This window comes from Denticeps clupeoides, chromosome 1 (genome assembly GCF_900700375.1).
Source record: "Denticeps clupeoides chromosome 1, fDenClu1.1, whole genome shotgun sequence".
Lineage (NCBI taxonomy): Eukaryota > Metazoa > Chordata > Actinopteri > Clupeiformes > Denticipitidae > Denticeps > Denticeps clupeoides.
In genome coordinates, this window is record NC_041707.1 from 8,126,348 (window position 1) to 8,139,810 (window position 13,463).

The 13,463-nt window shown below is 42.7% G+C and overlaps 1 protein-coding gene across 4 annotated transcripts in view; it reads right to left on the minus strand.

Moving 5' to 3' along the window:
• Positions 1-13,463, minus strand: part of npas3 (neuronal PAS domain protein 3) — a 202,718-nt gene that overhangs the window by 33,996 nt on the left and 155,259 nt on the right. The window lies entirely within an intron of this gene.

Genomic DNA, 13,463 nt, shown 5'->3' on the forward strand with positions numbered 1-13,463 from the left:
ATTACGACATTCTTTGTTAATAGAATCTATATACTATATATTGACTGCTTAATTAAATCCACCCCCCTCCCCCAATTTCTCCAGGGAGACGCATCTTGCCCTTTTCACCACGCCTTCATAATCGCTTCCCAAATCCTTCTTTGCGCCCATTAACACTGGTTATAGAAATATATAAATAAAAGGAAGCAGGCTTGTCTAACCTTTAAGCACTCATTTACCAGGCTGAAAAAGGGGATTTGTGCTTGTTAATTAGGGCTGACAGGAAAAAACAGCAGGCCATTAATACATCTTTGGCTTAAATATGGCTCATCATCTTCAATATCCAATTGTGTTGCTGCTGCTATTTTCCTTCAGTCGCACTTGGCCACACGGTGCTCAGCGATCAGGTTGGTGTCTGCAGGGACGTGGGGATTACATGGGAAGAATCCCTTTAATGTTGAATCCCTCAAAGCTATTTAGTCCCTCATAAATTATTATACCAAGCAGAAACAATGATTAAGAAATGGTGCAGAGTTTTTTTTTTTTTTTTTGGACACCAATCTATCCAAAATGTAATCATCGTTATCACACTCATTAATCAGAATATTTTGCGTTTTGACTCCAGAAGCATTAAATGGAAGTAAACAAGAAGATCTTTTATGGTGTGGCTGGTGAAATAGCACATGTTCTCTACATGTTTCAGAAATTGAGTGTTTTATACTGATCAAGCAAAATTAAAGCCACAGCAGAATTAGTTCTCACTCATCAAATTATGGATGATATTAATTTGTGCCACAGTCTACAGTTGCTGACTTAACAGAGAAAAGGAGCAGGGAGAAAAAAAAAAAGAAAAAAGACGTAACGTTTGAACCGTAACACTTGCTATACCACAGCAGGTAAAATCGATGGAGCTCTTTCACCTACTGTAAATTCTAATGGACACCAGAGTAGCTTGAGTTAAACATGGCACCCTTCTTCATTCTTGGAGCGTGAATATCGTGACTAATTTGTTTTAAAGCTAATATTGAACTCAGAAGTTTACAGTTAAAGTGCTGTGGGCTCTTGGAGGAAAATCCCGCTGGCACTTATTTAAAGCTCCCCGCAGACAATGGGAACCGGCTCCCACTTTAAGAGAAGAAACCGGCAGGCCGAGTTAAGATGAAACGACTCTTTTCAGCTCTGCGGCCCTACGGAGACTGACACCTCATCTCCCTTTTCCATACAGAGAGTGGGATTCTGGTGCAGGGTTGAGCCTGGATGAGGGGGCGGAGGGTTTATTTTTTTTTTACGGCAGGTTTACGTGCAGATGGGACTCTCGGAGAGGAGGTGAGGCGAGGAGAGGATACAACCGTTGCTCCTTACACAACCAGCACCGGGAACATTTTACATCAGTCTTTAACCTCAAAAGAGTAACACGCCACTCCGGATTACCAGGAGAGGAGAGGGAGGGGAGAAGATGGCGATTCAAATGTGTAATTGGATTAGGGCCACAATAATAATAAAAAAGAGGACAGTGCTGGTGCGCCACGGCTTTGAATACATTACCCAACGTGCTTTAAAAACCTCCTCCCCTCTCCCTTTGCCGGGCCATTATGATTCATGAACACGGCCGATGACTATTTTAACTGTATTAGAATAGGCCCCCACTTTCACGGCAAGTGCCTGGACAATGAGAGGGTCCCGACAGGAACGGCGCAAGTGCAAAATAATACTGGCTGCGATATTCATCACGAGGCGGCGGGCGTAAGTGGAGTGGAAGTGTTGTCCCGTACCAGAGCGTGGCTAGATTATGCCATGTGATTGTGGAAAGGACACTCGGATTACGGCGGGCGCGTTTGCATTGGAAATGAGACGCCTTGACGCGGCGCCCGGCCACGGACTGTGTCCTCAGCAACATGCTTATTTTGTAGAAGGTCACTCAGTAATATCTCGCCCATACCCTCTATGCTTATTAGGAGTGACTGGCACATATTAATGCAAACACCTGATTCTCAACAGGGATGGAGAAGGCGGGAGGAGGAATAAGTGAAGAGTTTAGGCTTCATTTTTTAAAAACAAAAGAAAGTCTTTAATAAGCATAAAAAAATCTCCCTTTATTAACCACTCTGGCCAATCAAAACCATAATCATTCGCTGTCAAATTTCATTACATGATGGACAGCTTGTTTCCTGGGCCTTTTTTTACTAGACCTACTCCATGCTAATGACTGAAACGTGAGGACGCTCTCACCCCTTCCCACCTCTGCCCTGTGTCTGTCTCCGCCCAACAGGAAGTCTCCCCCTGTCCGCCCATCCTATTATCACCCTGAGGTGAGTCTGCTGTACTGCGCTACAGAACAAATACAGCCTGGAGCCTGTGTTCTCACACCATGCCTCACTTAACCTACACATCCAGGTATCAGAAGAATCTGGCCTCCAAACATGGTGGGTACACACAATTGTCTGTGTGTGGTAAGATGGGTTCAAGTTATTGTCATTTCATATGTTAGACAGTGAAAGGAAACATCGATTCTCTGGAACCTGGTGCTACATGTGACATGTAACAAAGTTACGTACTGACATGAAGTGCACGTGTGCGACAGACCAAACCAGGCTACATAAAGTGCAAACATGCAGTGCATGAATTTACATATAAATAACAATACATTTAAACACATATTGGTGGCTCTGTCCTATGAGAGAAGTGATGTGTGCATTATGCAAAAAAATTCCTTCTACATTCGTAAAATATCGTAGTGACTTTCTATCAAATAAATTGATGTTGGCTTGAGGGTTGAGAATTAATTACAGCATTTAACATGAGCTAAAGAGGATTTTTTAGAAGTTTGATAGTGTATAATTATTCTTGTATTAAAGATTTATATTATGTTGCTGGGAATGGGAAAACACACAGCCCTAGGATTTTCAACTGAATAAAATAAACTAATAATCCTCCCTCTTTGCTGGGTGTGACCGGTCCGACTTTTTGGGTTTTTGCGTCTGTAATTTCAGACTTGTTGTGTTTGTGGCCACTAATGACCCTGCAGCAGCCATGTAAATGATAATACCAGGGTGAATCACCTGAACTCTGGACCTGCGTTGAGGGCAGCACACGCCGGCAGCTTTACCGCTGAAAGCCTAATAACCAGGGTCACTGCGGAAGAAGACGGAGCCGGTCTACTCGGCTTGGCAGAGTCCCGGATGAGGTGATTTTAAAAGACACTTGCTGAAAGGAAGCCCATAATTAGGGCCCAACCTCGGCTGTCTTTTCAGCGGCGAGGCCCAGGGGAGAAGCCGGCTACCTGGCCGACCTTGGCGGGCGCCAGTCCTTGGTGGAGCGTGTGACCCGCCGAGCCCCTCTCACATCCAATCTCCCTCACCGAGAACAGGGGCGACCTGCCTCATGCAAATCGCCTCTCCCCCGAGAGCTGGGTATAAACTACAGCCTAATTAAATATTTTTTAACGATGTGAGTAATTTTTGCCAAGGGGTGGATTTGGGGGAAAATTTAATATGAGATCACAAAAGCTGTTCCCAGCGTTGATTCTGTAAATGAATGACTATCTGCCTTAAGATAAAAGCATACTGCCAAGAATAAGAATGAAGTTTGAAAAAAAAAAAAAAAACAGCTTACTTCATTTGTCTAATAACCAAATGCTTTCAGGGAAAAAAGGAGAGCGAAGGGGGGGAAAAAAAGGAAAAAACTAAAAGGCTTCTGGAAAGTTTCCACGGCAGAATCCTTTACCACATGAAGATGATGGATGACGTGGACGGTGCCAAGCCCAGGGCAGAGAAGTAATATTTGTCAGCCAAACGACAAGGTCTTCTAATTTCACAATTCAAACAGACAGACCACTTCTACCCGGCCTCCGCCCAGACCCACGGCACTGATACCCCCTTCGCCGGGTCTGGTATCTATCACGATTCCACTATTAACTGGAGACAGGTTCCCCTGGTTCGTGCTGCGGCGGCTACACGCCTCAGATTACAGTAACCTTTAGCCGGCCTGTGACAGCGTCTCCTCGGTTTACGGGACGAGCAGTCAGTCTCTTGCGCCGGGGATCTAACGTGCCATCGTGCCACTTCTCTATAAAACCTTAATCCCGCTGCCCAACTAATGCCCGCCACTCGAGAGGAATGGAAGGATCTGAGGGAATGACAGCCGCATATCTCTTTAAAACGTACGAAGCACTTTTTTCAGACAATGCACTTTTAAATAAAGACATGTTTCATAATGCCATCTTTAACATTTATTGCATCTGAATAGAAAATTCTTATTCTGCACACGATGTTCATGTTTGAAAGATGGCAGCAGTCTGTAGGCTGGGACTTTTATTTCACACTTGACAAGAAAAAAATAACAAAAGTACTATTACAAACACTGCTTATGATCTTCACAGCCCATAACGGTTCTCATGTTGTCATTCATGCTGACTGGTAGTAAAACCCAGTGAAGTGGAGTGAGGTGGAAGAACACAAAAGTGCATAAAAAAGTCATAAAGGACACAACTCCTCTGTTGCATGACATTTTGTTGGATGATTTTATGGTGCTCTCTCACTTAACTTCTCACTTCACGGAAAGGTTTCGGATCTTTTTCATTGGAAATATTTTAATCCAGTCTTTCAATTAAGGAACATTAAATCAAGATTTATTTAATTAGTTTTTTTAAATATTGAAATTTTTCACCAAAAAATCTGATCCTTATTATTTCACACACTGATAATAATCAATTCATAAAACCGTTAAAGATGACGCAAAAAGAGACACTAAAGATGCTATAACACGAGACATGCTAGAAATATAAAAAAACTTGTGTGTATATCTCTCCCAATGACTGTTTGCAGTTTTTCTGTACTCACCTGCGCACTCGTATTATTATTCCAGGAGGAAACATCATAAATTCCTGAACAAAATCCTCACCTTACAGGAAGAAGCAGGAGAGCGAGGGGGGTAGATGCAGGGCGGAAGTGGAAACGGGAAGAAGAGGAAGGGGAAGAAATAACTTTAACAATTAACTTCGAAGGACAAAAAGGGTAAAATTTCTCCCTGTGCTCTTCGCCGCTCTTGCCTGATTTTTATCGAGCTCTCAAAGCCCTCTTAGATCATCTTAATCCACTGTGGCAAAGTAGCTGAATATGAGATTCAGATTGTCTTAGAAATTCTGCACTACCAATCAGCTTTCTGACACCCCTTTTCTCTTCAACCTTCAGAACTTGTGACAGCAAAGACCAAAAGCCAACTCACAAAGGAGAGCGCAAATGGCAAACTCGGCAAGCTAGCTGCTTAATCCACAGAACAAAGAATAGCACTTGACACTTCTGAGCAGCCTCAAGTCCAAATATTTTATCAATCACAAAAAAAAAGAACGATATATATCGGGAGTGCAGGCGGCCAGGCTGTAACATACAAAATACCCAATGCTGCAATATAACTTTTTTTGGTTTAATGCCAAGTTTACCTGGATCACTGTTTAAAAGCTGTCAGATTGGTAAAAGTGTTGCAACACTAGTGAGAATAATCAAAATAGCAACGGCCGGTCAGTGGTGGCACACTCCGGGAGAAGGGGAGAATGAGAACCGTTCCCATCGCGGCTCTCCCATAACCTCTGGCCAAGGCCCCGGGCCCCCACCGCTGCCCACTGTAAGGTCCAGTTACAGATCACTGGCTACTTTGAAAATGAAGAAAATGAAAATCAACTGGAGGGGAGAGATCTGGCGAGGCAATAACCCATTTTCTGCCGCGGTCACGTCCCACTGCCTCCCCATGAAGAGGAAGTGTCACGGGGTGGCCAGTAATCTCAGGCTTTTCCAGATCTTTCTGTCTGCCTTTATGTCCTTCACAGGAACAGAGTGCCTGTCCAGTCAACACCCCAGCCCCCCGACCCTCGCCCAAAATTAAATAACCCCCCAAAAAAATCACAGCACCATGCATTGAAATACTGACCATTCGTTCTGTCTGTAAAAGATTAAATGCTCTCGATTCAAAGCTCCCTCTCTTTCTCTCTCTCTCTCTCTCTCTCTCTCTTCTTTTCTCCTCCAGTTCCACCACATCGCTCTCTGTCTCCTTATTGGAATCACTTATCTATCGGCGCTCTGTGAATCTGAATAACACTCAGTGCTGGAAACGCGCGTGCCTTAAAACAAATCAATAAACTCTCATTTTCTTCTAACAGTTTCATATTAATCGGGGTGCTGGGGCAGAATGAGGAATGTGTCGCAGGCCTGGATCGTGGGATAAAGATGGGATACACCGGGGGGCCGCGATGATCCCTTAATGAAACGACAACCCCCCCCTCCCGGTCCGCCCCCCCCTTCCTCCGCAATCTCTCTCCTCTCTCCTCCCAGTTCTCCTCGGCTCTGATGAGTTCTCATGCTGATCAAATAAAAGCAGAAATAGCCTTTTGTAGTTGTGGTCAATTTTCCCTGCGCGCTCCTGATAAATCCAGACACTGCACAATCACACGCCATAAATCTGTGTCTGTTCCCTGCTGCGCTGAATTGATGAATTATTGAACAGGAGGAAAAGAACACATACATCTACCTTTTCCCCACAGAACACAGATTTTTTCACCAGCCTATACATACATACATATATTTGAGAAAAATGAGCACAGTACACAGGGCTTCGTTAGAGACATTTTGTTGTTTGTCATTAGGACATTCTTTATTTTCCCCTGGCTGATTCTTTACTTCTCGTCCATCTTTCTCAGCTCACAAGGCAGCTTTCACAGAGAAGTTATTAATGCTGAGTCCGACTACAGGGAATGAAAATGGAGATCCAACAAAACACGGTTTACTGTAGAGAGTGTTGATACATTTTGATGGATGATTCAGTAACCGCGCTAATAGATTTACAAATGCATGCAGCCTGTCAGTGGTGATAGACTTTGTGTATTTTATTACTCACTTAGGGTCTTCTTCAAAGGTTCTGCAGATGTTCACTGTTCTTAAAGGTCCCCTATTATGAATATTGTTTGCTTTTATATAGGTTTTAGTGGTACTACACCCTTATACTACAGGGTGGGCCATTTATATGGATACACCTTAATAAAATGGGAATGGTTGGTGACATTGAACACATTTTATAAGTGGTCAGAAACTTGTAAATAACCAATGAAAGAATAAAGTTACGTTAAAACCATTGTTTTCTTGTGAAATTACCAATAAATTTAGTTGCAAAAACAAAAGTTGGATCCAATGGCCGACTTCAAAATGGCCACTATGGTCACCACCCATCTTGAAAAGTTTGCCCCCTCACATATACTAATGTGGCATAAACAGGACGTAAATATCACCAACCATTCCAATTTTATTAAGGTGTATCCATATAAATGGCATACCCTGTACATCTGAAGACTCTTTCTGAAATTCAGACGTGGTGCAGAATTACAGACACTGTTAGCCAGTCACACAATGAGATTTCCCCAGGACTCGTTATTTCAATGTGTGTAGCTTTAAATGCAAATGAGAAGGGGAGAGGCCTGACGACGGGGAGAGTGGGATATAGAAGTGCACAGGCATTTGCAGAAATTATGTCATCAACACTTCCTGTTTGGCACAATTGTGTCTGCGTTTTTCCAGAAAAAAAATCATTAACCCACTGGTTCTTCAGAATCTTGCATGATGGAACTAAATAAAATACATTTGTGCTAATTTTTACATCCAATCACCAAGCAGATGCAATGCTTCATACGTTGTCAAGCCATGACGTTCGAAGGAATTACTTTTTTAGGGGAGGGTTGGGAATTTCTCTGGGCAGACAAAGCGTGAGAAAGGGGAGGTAACCTTTCCCCTTATGACGACATAAGGGGAGACATTCCAGATCCGATCGTCTGAGCTGCTGATCTCTGAACAGCAAAGCAGAATGGTCACTCTTTATACATATTGCCATTTCTAGCAGGACCATAGACAGGCTAGAGGAACTCGTTTTAATGTTAAATAATCTCCCAAAGTGAAATTTTCATAATAGGGGACCTTTAACTGTGCGTTAATGTGGAAGATGTGACTGTTTGTCATAATAAAAAAAGTACATTTACACTACACAAGTTTACTAAACATGACATAATAATACATTTGGCATGATGCACTTCAGCACAAGGAACACCGCACTTGGCTGCTAACAAGTTAGGAACAAGTTGAGTCAAAAAATGTAATTGTTACCACTAAAAACAAATAGCTTACAATTAATATGACACTGGCCATTTATGAAGAATAACTTCTAATAATAATTCTGTAATAATTAATCATTTTGACTGTCAATATTTGAAATGCAAGCCCACAGTGGAACGACGTCGAATTGGTGATTCTGCAGCAGGAAGAACGGGGCTGATTAGGTTGCTTTAGCTGTATTTTTCTGGGGAAATTGAATGTTTGATATGCTCGGGGCACGCTGGCGTTTGACACGCACCCTTGCACATGCACTGTAAACAGACAAACTGTTTTCCCTTCTCCCAGACATATTTCAAAAATTCAACAATTATGACATTTCCGCACGCATCATGACGGAGTGGACAGCCGTACAGCGTGCTCGGCAATAGTGCCTATCTTCGACAGACGCTGGTTTTTCAGGCTGTCAGTGGTAAATATTTTGGCACCATAAAACAAAATGTCTGATATGTCCACGGTCCTTCAGAGTTGTCCTGGTGAGTGAATGAGCGGCTGAGAGTCGAGCACACTTAAACGTCATTACTCTGGGATTAGCGGCGCAGGAAGGTAAACAGGCGATGGCCTCGGCCTGACCACCCCTCCCTCCCTCCCTCCCTCACCGAGGAACGGGCCAAGGGTACGTGTCAGTTCTGCGTCTGTTTCCCCGGTTCCAGGCGTTGGGTGACAGAATCGAGCCATCTTCCATTTACATACATTAACATAGAGCTGTTTATTGAACATTGTGCCATGTATTTACATATCCAGTGGCACCAGATGAAAACAAAGACGCAGAAGAGAGACGGAGAGGGGGAAAAAAACACTAGCAATGAAAACAACGGAAAGCATTCACTATTTTTATTGTTTATGTGCTTGTATAATTACCAGTAAACATATTCATTTATTCATCCATTCAATCAATTATTTGCCAGGCAGATGGTCTAACCTAGAGCAAATAACGGCAGCAGTCGCTGCAGTCAAAGTCGATCGAGAGCCTCTGGAAGAAGATAGCACCAACGCTAAATCAGCAGAAGAAGTCAGTCCGAGGAAAATAAAGAGATTGGGCCAAAAACAGGGGGTGTATTCAACCGGGGAGCGTGAATTAGCCGACATTGTCGACAAATGTCAGCAACCAAAAAAAGTCACCACACACGGTGTAGCGTGTAAAAAAAGACTGAGCCTTTATCAGCCATAGCTGTTTATTGATTGAACAGAAGGGGGTGGTCATACGGGCCACAGCAACACCTCAAATGACCTAATCTCCCCAGCATACAGGCCCATCACTCCAACTAGAATTTACCACCTGATAACCCCCGTTCCCCTCCCCATTTCCAATGCTAAAAATGAAGTAATGAATGCTACTAATGCTTTATACAAAAAACATCTTTAAAATTTAGTTGGTAATAGTGGTCAGCAAAAGTATTCACAAAATCATTTTTCCACAAGACCCAAATGTAGTTTCTTTTTGTTTTGTGAGATTATCAAGGTTATACATTGTTCGTGGAGAGCATCCAACATTCCACTGATTGACTGCTCTCTTTTCCAGAAGCAGCATGTGACATAGCCTGTTTAGCACTGTTTTACTGCTGCTAATGTGCCTGTCCTTAGTTCTATTTTTTATTCAATTTTTTTCTTTTTTTCACATTGTTTGGAAAATGGACAGTTTTATTTATAATATTAGATTAGAAAATTTTACTTTATAAAACTTTTTTTGGAGTGAAGTATCTTTCTTTTATTTATTATTTCTCAGATAATTTGAATAACCTCCTAAATGTAAACTACCTACATATAAAAGCTGGTAGAAGCCCATTTTATAATAACGCAATTTATAATCCAACTAGTTAGTATAGTCGATGACTTAGTTGATTATCAAAATAGTCATTAGTTGTAGCCCAATTATTCAATATATAGTTTCACAATTTTAACCATCTTAATGTATTCTTTATAGAGATTTTGTACATAAATATTACAACATTCAAAGACATCCAAACAAAAGCATGTTTGGCTGGTGGCTGGAAGAGGAGCTTTCCCCCAATTTTCTCATTCCTCCAAAATCAGATGTATATGCATTAAAAATACTTATTTTTTTGGAAAAGGACTACAATTATGCTATTACAGACTCAACTTTACAGTTTTGTTTCAGTTATTTGAAGAACTTCCTGAGAACAGTTGTGATTGTGTTACATATTTCATTTTAATAAGCTAATAAGCTAAAGCCTTTTTTTTTACTTGATTTTTGTTACTTGATTTCTTGCCTGTATTTAAAATTTAACCTGCAACATAAATTATATATATATTTTCTATAAAACTTTTAGCACAAAGGCTCTACTGAGTCAGTCTGACCCAATCGTGTTGGTGACCAGGGCTTTGCTCACTGCTAACGTCACCACAGTGCTGTCAGATCAGCATGTTCACCACTGTCCTCAGATCACCGCACTAAATGCACCCGTTTGGGAGAAGGACAGAGCTGGGTGACTGAGCCGAGTCGCCTGATTTATGCCGAAAAACCTGCGTCTGGTGGAAGGACACCTTGAGGGTGGGAGTAATGAAAGATGGAGCTATATGCTGCCTGACGGGTTCGCTGTGTGTGTGTGTGTGTGTGTGTGTGTGATACAGATGCGACACAGTTGGTGGCCCCCTTGCATTTCCACAGACGGCAATGGTAAGAAGTTCAAAAAGTATGTCGTGGTGGAAAAGGTCAAGGAAGAGTGGTACCGCCACTGTGCGACCAACCACAAGCATGCCTGGGTGCACCCGGGTGCTCTTCTCAGTACAGTGCGAAGGAGGAAGGAAAAAACACACACATCAGACGAGAGGAAGAAGACACTAACAACAGTCTATCGCCATCTTTTTTTCAAGCAGAAGGGAATTCTAGGTCTACACCCCTTAATAAATAAATTGTACAAAGCCTCCCTCTACATGAAACTTAAGAAAGCAACAGCCCTTGAGATCATGGTCAAGATCCTCAAAACAAACAACAAAGAAAGAAGTAAAATCCGTGTCCTTTTCAGAGGAACACAACATCTTTTTTGCCAGCCTTGCATGAACCACAGACCACAATACGCAAAAACAAAAACAGCCCCCTCCCCACCAAGGTGGTGCTACCTCGCTGCGGACTGTCAGAAGATGAGCGTGGGTGAGCGAGGCTATAAGGACAGCTTCATTTCTGCAAGAGCGGAATAAACACAGACATCGATGTCTAACAGTGGGCGAGCCGCCAGGGCTCCCGCCGGACATGGAAGCCGGAATCTGAACACACTCTTCTTTTCCTTCCACCTCCGCTCGCTCCCCGCCTCCCGCTCTCCTTCATGAGCGGACGATCGATGGGCTGTCCTTCGGGTGGGGGGGGGGGGGGGGGCAAGAATGTTGATCTCCTTACTGTTCATTAAGCTACAACCCCCCCACGCTCCCCAACACACACAGCTGCCATATATTTCTCCTGTTCTGAGCTCTGGATACACTGGGGCCCACACAGGTAATAAAACCGAATGTACCGATTTATCTACACAAACCCACAGTCCCATACATCTCAATTAAGTTGGTCCTGTGTTTAGTACTAAATAGTGGTATTGTGTTATTTTTTTATGTATTAAAATTAGAAGCCTAATGTGTTCACTCACCCACTTTCCATAAATGCTTATTCCTAACCAGGGTTGTGGCCAAAGCCCATTACAGACACTCACCCATGCAAAAGACACACCCATACCTATGTAAAAATTTGGAGTCACTATTGAGAGACCACAAGGGGGTAATATCTACACTAATAACCTTCTATGTAGCGGCACCTTTACACAAGACTGAGCATAAAAAGCATCAATCCCAAGCATGTTTGGAGTGTGGTTTTGGACAGGCCAGTGGCTGTGTGTGAAGCTGCAATCTGCGGTCTACCAGTGGTCTTAAAAAGGTCAATGCACCATGGTAATGAAGAACTCGATTCACCACACACAGCCTCTACCGGATCTCCCAGGTGACAGTCCTGCCCGAGCTTTGTGCTGCATGTGGGCCTGAATGCCTAATAAAGCCCTATCTGTGTCTGAGTAAGTGCTGCACGCCCCAGGGTACCGAACCCAGCCTAGCCCACGGTCCCTCAGCAACAGCCCCACACCGCAGCCTATTTTCCTGCTTTGTGCATTTTTGCTCTGAATGGAGAAACGAACGTGAGCAGATCAGAGCAGACAAGCGCTGACAAAAGTAATTAAACATATCAGTGGTCAGAGTGATGTGTGTAGGCTGTGATAAGCGCACCGAACCCGATATCCAAGGCAGCTTTATATTTATGTTTGCTTGTGATCACTGTACAAAAAAAAGTTTTTTTTTTCATCTTCAAGGGTAAAAGAACATTGTCACAGCTACACATAAAATCATATCCTCAGGTCACAACAACAAAAATACATATTCTTTTGATTGCAGCAGCATAATTACAGCAAGAATCAAGCTGAAGTAAAAATATCAAAGCAAACATTTGATAAACATTTGATAAAAGGGACATAAAAAGAATCCAGGTTGCCGTTAGGGTTACTGTTTCTTATATTAAAAAGAAGAAATTAACATTTAGCTTGTAGAATAGATAAAATTGTTGACTCCTCCTGTGTATTTGACTGAGTGAAAAATAAAGTGAAGGGATAAGCGTTAACGTTACTAGCTCTGGACCCACAGCGGCTGGTTAGTTAATACAAACTCCAAAAATAATAAATAAATGCTGATAAATGCTGTAAATGTAAAAATGCCACCTGAAGCTCACCGGATCTATCCTATCGACAGACACTGAAGAATCCCTCAGAATCGTGGAAGCCACTGGGATCAGCGGACCTTTTGCATGTGCACTCAGGACAATCAGGAGGAAGTGTACAGCGCAGACGGAGAAGGGCGGGAAGTTCCTAGCTGTCAGAAGCTTAAAACCCAACCAGGAACAAAGCCCCTGTTCAGTGTTGGTGTCAATTTGGCGCGTTTGCAACAGCGCGGGTTTTTACTTCTCTCAAGTCCTCATTCACACATGGCCGTGTCAAGGAAGCTGATTGACAGGCAGACTAGTGTGGACTCGTGAAAAGCTGTGCTTGCAAAAAAATGTAAGTAAGAATCCACGTTCAACATTTTTTCGGTGCCGCATTTATATGTGTGTGTGTGTGTGTGTGTGTGTGTGTGTGTGTGTGTGTGTATATATATATATATATATATATATATATATATATATTGAGCGTTCCCCTTGAAAGACACACCGGCAGTATCTCCCCACTCATGCCTGTCCAATAAAATTATATGCCAAGGAGATCAGATTACCCACGATACAATCTGCAAACGTAATGAATGTAAGAGGTGTTCATGCGATAGAGCGGCGCAGCAACACCGTGGCAAAATTTATTACGA